At 43.7% G+C, this 12891-nt stretch overlaps 1 protein-coding gene across 5 annotated transcripts in view; it reads right to left on the bottom strand.

Annotated features, from left to right (window-relative positions):
• The window catches only part of ENOX1 (ecto-NOX disulfide-thiol exchanger 1), a 723730-nt gene that overhangs the window by 592653 nt on the left and 118186 nt on the right, over positions 1–12891 (bottom strand). The window contains exon 1 of one of the 5 annotated variants that reach the window (XM_068267778.1): positions 401–461. The exons of the other annotated variants lie outside the window; for them this stretch is intronic. The gene's annotated coding sequence lies outside the window, so the exon portion shown is untranslated. Of the gene's footprint in view, positions 1–400; positions 462–12891 lie in introns of those variants that run through there. 5 annotated transcript variants of the gene reach the window in all.

Genomic DNA, 12891 nt, shown 5'->3' with positions numbered 1-12891 from the left:
GTAGTGTAGCAATAGATCCCTTTTGAAGCTATTCTTTTTGGAAAGGAGTCAATCATTTTGAAACATGGGGTGGAAAATATAAGTGTATAGCCAGCTTTAAGAAGCAAGTCCTTTCATTGTTCTAAAATATTTTACTTTAAGATGTATCTACAAAGTCACAATCGCAAAAGCCTACTTAAAAAAACAGCCGAAAGTTGCAGCAAGCAGACGCATTTCAATACTCCAGGGTTTACTAATTAACACAGCACACAAGTTGTAGTGCACAGAATTTCTTGTATACCCCAAGGTTTACTTATTAACCAAGCACAAAATCAATGATGTATTGTCCCCTATAGCAACCAGGCATCAGATTGCAAAGCCACAGCCACCACTCAAATGTAGTGTATAGGAACTGCCTTACCTGCCAAGATTGGTAATTATTCCCATCTATTATTGCGATCAGATAGCCTAGGAACACAGAGTCAACATAAACAGCTCTGTATTGTTCCTTTTCACCTATGTGAAGGTAAGTGACACTGTAAGGGCAAAGCCACTCCCCCAACCCACTGACTGGTTAATACAGGTCAAGCGCTAAAGAGCTCATCATTCCACACTGTAGTCAAGCTACACTGTCAGGGCAATAGTATACTGTATACTGTATGTAGTTATAAGTAACGGTGACAAATCACTTGGACTAATAATTCTGCTACCATTTACCTGTAAATAAAGTGTTATAAGTATTTAAAGGGAAATCCCACTCTAATACAAAAAAATGCATTTAAATTAGCTTTATGTATTACAAGAACTAATAAACATGATTTATGCTAGCTTTCACATACGTATAACAAATGGCCATACCATGGTACTTCTAACAGAAATGTCAAAATTTGTTGCCATATCGTGAGAATGTATGCATGTGTTAATGACCATGAACAGTAGGGGAGATTTATCAACGCATTACCGACAGTTTTTTCTTCTAAAGCTGTTCTAGCCAGCAGAAGAACAGTTCTGCATGATAGTAAGAAACTTCCCAAAGCCTATGTAATAGTGGCAGTTTAGCGTGGATTTCTAGAGCTACACTACAGTTAAGAAAAGTGCAAATCCATTCCTTAACTGCTGCAGATTAAGAAGTGCTCATTAGCAGTTCTACAGATGTGATTTGTGAAGGGCTCCTCCCCCTCACTCAGAGCTTGCTGACAGCAGGTGTGTTGGTTACCTCAGCAACAGCAATTTCCCTCACACACTACACTGCCTGAGAGATCTTCCTAGCTCCTTCTATTCCTTACAGTTTAAGAAGGAATCTGCACTAGCTAGTGATTTCTTAGGATGTCTGAGACAGTTCAGAATGGATTTCTAAAAACCTACTAATACAGTGGAGGAAATAATTATTTGACCCCTCACTGATTTTGTAAGTTTGTCCAATGACAAAGAAATGAAAAGTCTCAGAACAGTATCATTTCAATGGTAGGTTTATTTTAACAGTGGCAGATAGCACATCAAAAGGAAAATCGAAAAAATAAACTTAAATAAAAGATAGCAACTGATTTGCATTTCATTGAGTGAAATAAGTTTTTGAACCCCTACCAACCATTAAAGAGAACCCGAGGTGGGTTTGAAGAATATTATCTGCATACAGAGGCTGGATCTGCCTATACAGCCCAGCCTCTGTTGCTATCCCAAACCCCCCAAAGGTCCCCCTGCACTCTGCAATCCCTCATAAATCACAGCCACACTGCTGACAAACAGCTTGTCAGAGCTGGCTGTGTTTATCTCTATAGTGTCAGTCTGCTGCTCTCCCCGCCTCCTGCTGAACTCCGGTCCCCGCCTGCATCCCTTCCCTCCCTGCTGATTGGAGGGAAGGGACGGGGGCAGGGACCGGAGCTATGCAGTAGGCGGGGGAGCAGCTGAGACTGACACTACAGATGTAAACACAGCCTCACAGCATGGCTGTGATTTATGAGGGATTGCAGAGTGCAGGGGGACCTTAGTGGGGTTTGGGATAGCAACAGAGGCTGGGCTGTATAGGCAGATCCAGCCTCTGTAGGCAGATAACATTCTTTAAACACACCTCGGGTTCTCTTTAAGAGTTCTGGCTCCCACAGAGTGGTTAGACACTTCTACTCAATTAGTCATCCTCATTAAGGACACCTGTCTTAACTAGTCACCTGTATAAAAGACACCTGTCCACAGAATCAATCAATCAAGCAGACTCCAAACTCTCCAACATGGGAAAGACCAAAGAGCTGTCCAAGGATGTCAGAGACAAAATTGTAGACCTGCACAAGGCTGGAATGGGCTACAAAACCATTAGCAAGAAGCTGGGAGAGAAGGTGACAACTGTTGGTGCGATTGTTCGAAAATGGAAGGAGCACAAAATGACCATCAATCGACCTCGCTCTGGGGCTCCACGCAAGATCTCACCTCGTGGGGTGTCAATGGTTCTGAGAAAGGTGAAAAAGCATCCTAGAACTACACGGGAGGAGTTAGTGAATGACCTCAAATTAGCAGGGACCACAGTCACCAAGAAAACCATTGGAAACACATTACACCGCAATGGATTAACATCCTGCAGGGCTCGCAAGGTCCCCCTGCTCAAGAAGGCACATGTGCAGGCCCGTCTGAAGTTTGCCAATGAACACCTAAATGATTCTGTGAGTGACTGGGAGAAGGTGCTGTGGTCTGATGAGACCAAAATAGAGCTCTTTGGCATTAACTCAACTCGCTGTGTTTGGAGGAAGAAAAATGCTGCCTATGACCCCCAAAACACCATCCCCACCGTCAAGCATGGGGGTGGAAACATTTTGCTTTGGGGGTGTTTTTCTGCTAAGGCACAGGACAACTTAACTGCATTAACGGGAAAATGGACGGAGCCATGTATCGTGAAATCCTGAACGGCAACCTCCTTCCCTCTGCCAGGAAACTGAAAATGGGTCGTGGATGGGTGTTCCAGCACGACAATGACCCAAAACATACAGCAAAGGCAACAAAGGAGTGGCTCAAGAAGAAGCACATTAAGGTCATGGAGTGGCCTAGTCAGTCTCCGGACCTTAATCCAATAGAAAACCTATGGAGGGAGCTCAAGCTCAGAGTTGCACAGAGACAGCCTCGAAACCTTAGGGATTTAGAGATGATCTGCAAAGAGGAGTGGACCAACATTCCTCCTAAAATGTGTGCAAACTTGGTCATCAATTACAAGAAACGTTTGACCTCTGTGCTTGCAAACAAGGGTTTTCCACTAAGTATTAACTCTTTTATTGTTAGAGAGTTCAAAAACGTATTTCACTCAATGAAATGCAAATCAGTTGCTATCTTTTATTTAAGGTTATTTTTTCGATTTTCCTTTTGATGTGCTATCTGCCACTGTTAAAATAACCCTACCATTGAAATGATACTGTTCTGAGACTTTTCATTTCTTTGTCATTGGACAAACTTACAAAATCAGTGAGGGGTCAAATAATTATTTCCTCCACTGTATTTTGTCTCAGACACTCTTGATAAATCTGCCCCACAGTTTTCTGAAGTGGGTGGCAATGTTCCAAAGGACGTGTAGAACAAACTCATGATTTCCTATGCGCCTGTTCACACAGACCTTTCGCATCTGCAGTATCAATATGGACATTATCATCTTGCAGTATAATTAGTAGATAGCAGATCTGTTGTCATATACAAGGATATGGTACACTTCCACTCCACACAGTGTGAGCACCTGAAGCAGACCACCAGAGGCGATAAAACACCTTGGCTATGCTACCCACTCTGATTGGTCGAGTATAGTATCTCACAACCTAAAAGCATACCTGAAGGGAAAAGAAAAACGTATGATATAATGAACTGTATGTGTAGTACAGCTAAGAAATAGAACATTATTAACAAAGAAAAGAGTCCCTTATTTTTATTTTAAGTTATGCAGCTTTTTCTTATAACAATGTATCACACTGTCACAGTTGCAGTTTAAAAAACACACTCTGTCTTTTAAGCTATAAAACAAAGCAGAAATAATGACCCTTTGAACTTCCCTGCAGTAAAACCTTACCTCAAGCTGTCTCTCACTGTCCCTGCTGTTTAAGTGCTTTAGAAAACAGGACTATAGGCACTCAAAGAAGCTCTTTTGTATAGATAGCAACTTTAGTTTTTTAACTGTTCCTGTACTGGAAAACAATATGAGACGCTATCCTTTGCTGCTAATGTTCTATTTCTTAGCTGTACTACACATCCAATTCATTATATCATACGTTTATTTCCGCTTCAGGTTTGCTCTAACAATGGCCCCTGCCTTGTGCAACTAATTACGGATGCAGCAAGATGGGAGTTTGTGGAAACTGTACTTCCAAGTTCAATAAGAGTTTATGGTCAGTCTGGTACATTTTAACTGGCTGCAAAATGAAAAGTAATTTTCGCTTTTTAAAACATTAAATGACAACAAGACTTGTACAGCAATAATCTATGTTTATGACAATTTCACAAAATTGCGATGAGATGAAAGATGAGAATGTTGGACTGTATAATCTGTAAAATGCTGGTACATGTCACTGTACAGCTGTATACCCCATGAGGAAATGCCCTTCTGCTGTGATTTACATTCTTAATATAAAGACTACTCTGGTCTATAAAGAGGACTTGAGGCCAGCTGAACGCAAGAAAAATAAATCAATAAAAGCGTATTGGTTTCATGTTTGCAGTTGTAAAACTCTGGGAATGCAATATGTCCGAGCAATATTATGCTGGGCGAGGTTCGTTGCTGTCCTTCCCTAGTGGGAATATGGAGAAATTGAAAACATACTTCTACTCAGTTGGCATCAGAATCGCCTGAAACTTAAGGAGCTCTCTGAGGCTGCAGAGCAGTGACGGCCAGGACTATCCATGCAGAAGATTACACAATGAGAGCAAACTTTTCATCCAATGACCCTGGAGTGTTATGGAAATCTTTCATAGGAACTCATCCCCCATTATGAGAAAAATCTCCCAATACAAATAGATAGATCAGGTGCTTAAACACTTGTGTAAGCTCCAGCTGCTGCCCGGTGATTTCCTCATGCACACAGAGGCGGAAAATGACACAGATAACCTCATAGAGGCGGCCAGATATACATCAACCTACTTTCTAATGCAACGGCTCAGGCAGCAAATGAAATTCTGGGTTATCATTTCACGTGCAAGAAAGAGAGAAAAGCGTTTTTTTTTTTAAAGACTCTTATATCTGCATAAAGCAAGACGCAATGGGCATGTCTGGAATGGAATTTTAATATGAAATCAGATGGGAATATGATCAGCTTGTTTGCAAATACTGTGATATACTTATGTGTGTCTGGCTCTGTCCATGCTAGAGTCAAAAAATTGACACTTTTTGTCTGTTTTATAGATCGCAAAGCCGTCATATTAATGGATCCTATGTTATTAAGGGCTGGTTCACAGGGGCAGTAAACGTGATGTTTTTTTCTGGCTGACTAAAGTGTTGTTTTCCAAGGATCTACCACCGTACCATTCAAATGAATGGAAGCAGTTTTTGAACAACGCAGACAGCAGTTGGCGTCTTTCTTATAAATGTCCCAAAACTTCCCATGATCTCATCTCTTCTTGGACCTTATGTGTAGCTTCCAGCGCTGGCTGTGTTCACAAGTTTCCATGTCCCCCTAGGGGCTCAAAATGCAACGTGATGGGAACCAATGCGAACCAATGCTGAATGCTTTTCTGTGTGGTAACAAAAAAGTATTTAGAGTTGGCTAATCAAGCCAGCCATATCGCCTGCCGCCCGTGTGAACCAACCCTAACAGGATCCATTCAGACATGTAATTTTGCAACTGCTCCGCTGGATCCACTGCGATCTGAAAATGCAAAGTTCTGTGCTGCACAATATTTACAGACAATTGGATGCATTTTTTATAGAAACTTATGTAGGAAACGCATCTGCCCCAGACTCCAAATTGACCATCAAAGCAGATGCTGGACTGTCCTCTCCGACTGGCCATTGGAGATCTGGTTTAAGCTTGGACCAATTATAAGTCAATATGATAAGGATATGCCACAGAAAAGTGCACCAGTCTAAACTAGCCAAACAAGCATCCTTATTATGTGCTCAGACGAAGATTAACTTGCTTACAATGAGTTATTGCACTGTTATAATGGCTTATAATGGCTGAACCTAAATTATTATTATTATTATTATTATTATTATGTGAGCATACAGTATGATCATCCCTTTGATGGGCTGTTCTGCTGCAGCTTAGGATAGTGTTGCTTTCCGAGTGGCCAGACTGACATGATAGTCCATGACCATTAGAACTGGTTTACATTATATGCAGAAATTGGGACACACAAATTGCCGTATAAAGCACCATTAGGTGGCACACTTACTAATCTCTATTAAAAAAAAATTGAAAGTAGCAATACAGTTTTAGCATGACAAAAGATGATAATCTAACTCTCGGGTTCTATAACAATAATTAACAGTTGAAGTGAAAATTCAATTTTGTTGATATTTTTATAATGATAAATAAACCCTTAAATTCTGTTTTACAGATTGCTAGGAATAATGGCTTAGGGCTAGTTCACAGTGCTCAGTTGCATTGCAGAATAATTCTGCATGTCAACTTACTCTGTTCACAGTACTGCGTTGTAACTCATTGCGTTTTTCTAACTCGCTGCATGCAGGCTTTGAAATATACAGGGCTGTGGAGTCAGTACAAAAATCATCCCACCCCGACTCCTCAGTTATGAAACCACCGATTCTGACTCCAGGTACCCAAAATTGCTCAGACTCCAACTCCACAATTCTTGCAGGGCTATGGAGTGGGTACAAAAATTATCCAACTCCAACTTTGACTCTTCAGTTTATGACACCACCGACTCCAACCCCAGGTACCCAAAATTACATCGACTCTTTGACTCCACTGCCCTGGTATTAAAGTTTATGTCCAGTCTCCATTGCAGTTCACACTCATAGCGTGTGTGTTATGCAAGTGACCACTGTGAATCCAGCCTAACTCTATTTCAACTTACATATAAACACACAGCAGTCTACAGAGATCCTAGCAGAAACAATCAGATTGGTAGTTTCAGAGCTGCTGCAAGTCAGTCTGTCACTGCGGGGGCGTAATATAAGCAACAAGATTTCTTGCTCTGTGCTGCCAATTCTTCACACAGGAAGAGAAAATGACCTGGGCAGCCCTTACTGCAAACAGAGTAGAGATGCGCGCCTTCAAAAGTGCAGTTTCTGCTCACGTCAGATTGTTGGCTGCAAATTTTATTAGACAGGTATTTTTTAATAATATTTAATTACAGAAAGATCTGTTCAGCATTTATATGCCTTTACAGCAAATGTTTCTTGAAAGAGGAGTTTCATTTTAACACTTTTGGAACCTTTTCCCACAGAAAGACAAAAATATCAAACTGATATTAACAAACAACAGTTTGTTCCTCTCTTGAAGAGGGTAACCGTCAGGTGTATTATTAAGTTGTTCTTACTTGGAACATAAGTGGCCTGTTATGATGAAAGCACGCAGGTGCCATGGGGCCACTTTTCATACACTGAGCACTCTGCACCAAGTACAACCTGCCCTTCTTCTTAGATCTGTATTTAAAGGGATTGCTGCAGCTATCAGGAGGAGGTTGGCTAAGACAGCTGCTGTCAGTGCAATAAATATTAAAAAAATGAGCAACCAAACAGAAAGTAAGCTGCTTATGAACACTCCGAAAATCAACTGGGGATGGATTGAAAGTAAATATTACTTCCTGTACTGTAACATCTATATAGGCCTTTGTGCTACTTGATGTTAGAATGTAACAATGGAAATTCTAATTGCTCTGTGTGTGAATTTACACTTCAAAGAAGGGTCATTTCAGTGTGGGCTCTTGGAAGGAATGCAGAGAGCTGTTCTGGCATACAATTATAAAGTGGAAATTAGCTGCAAAGCTAGTGTTTTGTTGCTACCTTGAAGACAGGACATGTGCCAGTACATTTAACCAGCAAGCAACTGCCTAATATGACAGGTTTCTAGCCAGAGGCGTAACTACTGAGAGAACAACCCCATGCAATCAGGGCTTGGCGAAACCTATGTTAATGGCGCCCAAATGACCCTAAAAGCCACTTAGGCCCGGTTCACATTAGCGTTAAAAAGCGGACCATAAGCAGAACGTAACAAATGCAAACGGATCCAATGTTAACCTATGGAACCGTTCACATGCGTCCGTTCGTACGGATCCGTTGCGTACGCTCCGCTGAACGGACTGCAACTTTGCTGCAGCACCTATTTTTCCGGACTGCTGAGCCCAGTGGACCGGAAACGTAAGATGAAGCCTTGCATTAGGGGCAATGGGAGAACGGAACGTTTCTTCACACTAGTGAAGAAACCGACTGTTCAGAGGCAAAATGCATGGGTGTGAGGTATATGGATACACTCCACTGGTGGTCGGGGGGGGGGGCGTTGTGGGGATGTTCCATTGGGGGTGTTGGTCTGGAGGGATGCGGGGACACTCTACTGGGGGTGGGAGTCTGCATGGATGCAAGTGTGAGCCGGCGGGTGAGGGAGGGTTTCTTACCCAGGCTTCTGTCTTCCTGTTGCACCGCACATCGCATCAAGTGACTACCACGCTTCCTCCTTCCGAGTTGGTGGAGGAAGCGTTGTAGTCACATGACACGACCTGGGATGCAATTGCAGGAGGACTGAAGCCTGGGTAAGTGAACCCTCTCTCACCCGCTCATTTCTCAATTCAGAGCATGGGTCTGGTGGGAGTCTTTAGGGTTGGGCAGCGGCGCATAGTTTGGGGGGCTTGGAATAAGTCATCATCAGGGGGGGTTAAAAGTTAAGCATCGCCAGGGACGTCTCAGGTTTGCTATTGCCAGCGGGAGCCCTAGGTCCTCTTGGTGGTGTCAATTAAATAGTTTTGTACAAGTTTCAAAGCAGAAAAGAGAGCCATCAACCACTACAGTGAAAGTACAAAGTCGTTGTGAGCAAGTCAATAAATTAGAAAACATTGCATAATGGACCATCACCATCCATATAAATCTCATATAAAAAGAAATTGCATTTTGGGTAGGTTTTTTAGCTACTTAGCTCTGCAGGGTCAAAAGCAGGGTAGATGATCTTCAAAACAAGGCTGTTGAAGCGGCAATGCTTATAAAGGAAAGCTATGTGTTCGTAAATTTCATTGCTCCACCAGCCTTTTTAAAAAATATTTTCTACGTTGCATTTGATCTTATTGGGAGAGTTACTACAGCCATGCCAACATTCTGGAACATAAACTCTTCCAAAATGCTGGCCTGGCAGGGCATGAACACATTCCTGTTCTGGACCCCATGAGTGCTGTTTAATTAAAAAAATTGCAAATCACTTACAAGTTTTAACACTGTTTCTAGCACATGTCTGATATACAGTCTTGTACCACTATCACAAAACATTGTACAATTTATACTTTGACCCAAAACTCTATTTTAGCGATGAACAGAGAACATTACCTAAGGTAAAAATGACAGAGCTTCTATCTTAATGAGGATGGATGGGGGGTCGTGGGGTTAAATACTTACCTCTCCTGACTTTCTCTGGTCACAAGTGGCACTCCCTTCCTCGGCAGTGTAATCATGACCCTGTTTCCGAGAACTGACAAAGCTGTTCAGAAACTTTGCCTACGTTACTGTGGCCCGCCCCCAGCTCAACAGCCACCAATTAGGCAGTGACTGCCGAGCTGGGAGCGGGCTGTGACAATGCGAATGGGGGTGGCCCCAGCCTCAGCGGTTATCTTAAGAGAAAATTGCCAGGGCCCATTCTCCAAGGGGGTGGAGCAACGCCCTGCCTGGTGAGATGATGCAAGAATAGGTAAGTATTTACAACTAACACCACCCCAATCCTCTATCATTGAGGCAGAGCTTGTCATGACAGGCTTTCATTTTTACCTTAGGTACTCTTTAACCACTTAACGACCAGCAAACGCCAATAGGCGGCGGCTGATCGCATTTGGATTTTCATTGAAACGGCCGCTCTTTAGAGCGGCCGTTTCCTGTCAGTTCGCGGCAGGGGGCTCCGTGAACAGCCTGCGAGCCTCCAATCGCGGCTCGCAGGCTAAATGTAAACACCCGGGGAAGAAATCCCCGGTGTTTACATCGTACGGTGCTGCTGTCACAGCAGCGCCGTAAAGGAGATCGGCGATCCCCGGCCTCTGATTGGCCGGGGATCGCCGCCGTCTGATATGTTGAAGCCTATCTGAGGTGGTACAGGACGGATCGCTGTCCTGTACCGCCCATAGTGAGGAGGGGAGGGAGGGAAGGAGAGGAAGGGCGGAATAGAGCTGCGGAGGGGAGCTTTGAGGAGCCCCCCTGATAGGCACAAGGCAGCGGCAGCGATCAGACCCCCCCAGCAGGACATCCCCCTAGTGGGAAAGAAAAAGGGGGGGAAGTCTGATCGCTCTGCCTAAAACCTGATCTGTGCTGCGGGCTGAAGAGCCCACGCAGCACAGATCACAGAATAATCAGCCGGCGAAAGGAATTGGTTTTATTTATGGAGCATAATTGCATCCTTTGGAACTTTCTCCCGCTGCCCATCAGGCTTGCCCCCTCCTTCAACACCTTTAAACAAGCCCTCAAAACTCACCTCTTCAAGGAGGCCTACCTCACCTCGGCGCTGCTCTAACGCTCTCTGCTGAGAACCTGTCTATGCTGTCCCTTGCCTTTAATGTCACCTCCCCCCCCCCCCCCCCTCTAGATTGTAAGGCTTTGGCAGGGCCCTCTCCCCTTGTGCATCTCACTTGATTCTACCCAGAATAATGTAAACTTGTATTATTGAGACTACCACTCCAGTGTATGATCTGGCATTGTATTGCTACCTGTATTGTGTATCTTATTGCTTATTACCTGTATTGTGCTGTTGGTCACCCCTGTTATCATTGTCTGTAATCGTATGTATTGTACAGCGCTGCTTAATAGGTTGGCGCTATATAACTCCAATAAATAATAAGAATAAACTGACTTCAATATTATAATTAAAAGTCTACTCATACAACCTAGGTATATGCAGAAAATAATCTGATTTTTATTTTTCACTTTGGCTTAGTTTGGAATACTGTACGTGTTGCTTTTTATGTGTATGAAGAGTGACGGTAAGCTAATGAGGCCCGTTTAAGGCGGTGTGATTGTGTGGTATGCTAGTGTGGGTGGAATTCCTGGTGTCCGCTGGAATCCAGCTTGTAGCCTGCTCAGATGACAGGCGGGATTAGTGCTGGAACAAAGGTTATAACCTCAAGTAACAGTGGCAGCAGTAGCACAAATAGGAGAATTTACTGCAGGTGTAAGGTCGTCTGAGAGTGCTGTGCATCCTGTGTAGCGGGCATGACATTTCATGCTATGGAAGAACTGGCCACAACACTTGTGCTTGTGCCCTTGGAGAAGTAATGGTTATCACTGATTGCCATGTTCTGGTGGACTCCAGAACAGCTCTGAAAACCTGACTACCGTATATCATGACTATAGCAAGTATAGGGACCTGGCTCAGCTGTTATACCATCAAGGGAGTACACAGAACAGAAAAAGCCTATAAAACCTCATCTACACATTAGGGCTGTTTTACACAGGGGCACTTTTGGAGAGCGTTTTGCCAGCGGTCAGTAAAGCGCTATAACTAATGTATCCCTATGGGATCATTCTCACTGCAGCGCTTGTGCTTTGCATAACTTGCAAACGTGCTGCATTCAGCATTTTGGCAGTAATTGCATTGCGGTTGTCGTTTTCTTAAAGAGGATTCGTGAATTGCAATCACCGAAATGTCATTTTCTGTTCCAACTGTGATTCAGATCTTAGAGTTGTGCTTCCCAAAACGATCATCTGCGATCATTCTGAGTCAGTCTGATATTTGCACAGGCATTTCTGCTACTCAACACCTGGCCATTGGATTGAATGAATACCCTGCAGCAAAAAAACTCCTGCTTCTACTATTCCTTTTCACTTCATTGGAAATGCCTCCCTGCAGGGAGCATGTCTATACAGGCTCCCTGCCTCCCTATGCAGGCAATTCTAATAGCATAAATCTAATATAATACACTTAAAGTGAGAGAAATACAGAGGTTGCCATCTTCATTCCCTCATAAACTATGGCAGTTGCCTGACTTCTGTGTTGATGCTCTGTCTCTGACAGCTCTCTCAAACTATGGGCTTGATTCACTAAACCGTGACAACTCATATCATGGCTGCGCTAGCGTTGTTGCGTGACTTGTTTGCGCAACCGCGAATATGTACAGGACACACGTGATGTTCTGGGTGTCCTGGCCGGTTTCGAGGTGCCCCCGGGGTCCCTCCTTGTTAGGATCTACGTGGAGTCTATCTACACGTCGGTTCCACATGAGGAGGGGCTCCGGGCAACGTCTTTCTTCCTCCGCGAGCGGCATCCCTCCGCTTTGGCTCATAATGCCTTTATAGTTGAGGCGATGAGACTGACTCTAACACGGAATTGTTTCATCTTTGATGGGAATTATTACCAACAACTGTGGGGAACGTCGATGGGGGCATCGTGTGCACCAGCCTATGCATGTTTGCATTTGGGACTCTGGGAGAGGGAGCAAGTGTTCCTTAGCCCGGAGTATGGTGCACACGTCGCCCTCTGGATTAGAATTATCGACGACGTGTTGATGGTGTGGAAGGGTACTGAAGATGAATTGGAACAATTTGTGACCAAACTCAATATTAACGGAAAAAATATCCATTTGACGTTCTCATATGGCATGGAGATCCCATTTTTGGATCTCCTCCTGAGAATAGAGGGACAGAGGGTGGTCACAAAGTCCTTTCGCAAACCGACGGCAGGGAATACGGTGCTGCATGCAAGCAGTCACCACCCGCAGTCCCTTAAGAAGGGAATTCCCTATGGACAGTTCCTCAGGTTAAAGAGAACCCGAGGTGTGTTTAAAGAATGTTATCTGCATACAGAGGCTGGA

Source organism: Hyperolius riggenbachi, chromosome 2, assembly GCF_040937935.1.
Source record: "Hyperolius riggenbachi isolate aHypRig1 chromosome 2, aHypRig1.pri, whole genome shotgun sequence".
In the NCBI taxonomy this organism is placed as follows: Eukaryota; Metazoa; Chordata; class Amphibia; order Anura; family Hyperoliidae; genus Hyperolius; species Hyperolius riggenbachi.
Note: the sequence above shows the minus strand (reverse complement) of the source record. Positions and strands in the feature narration are given on the sequence as shown.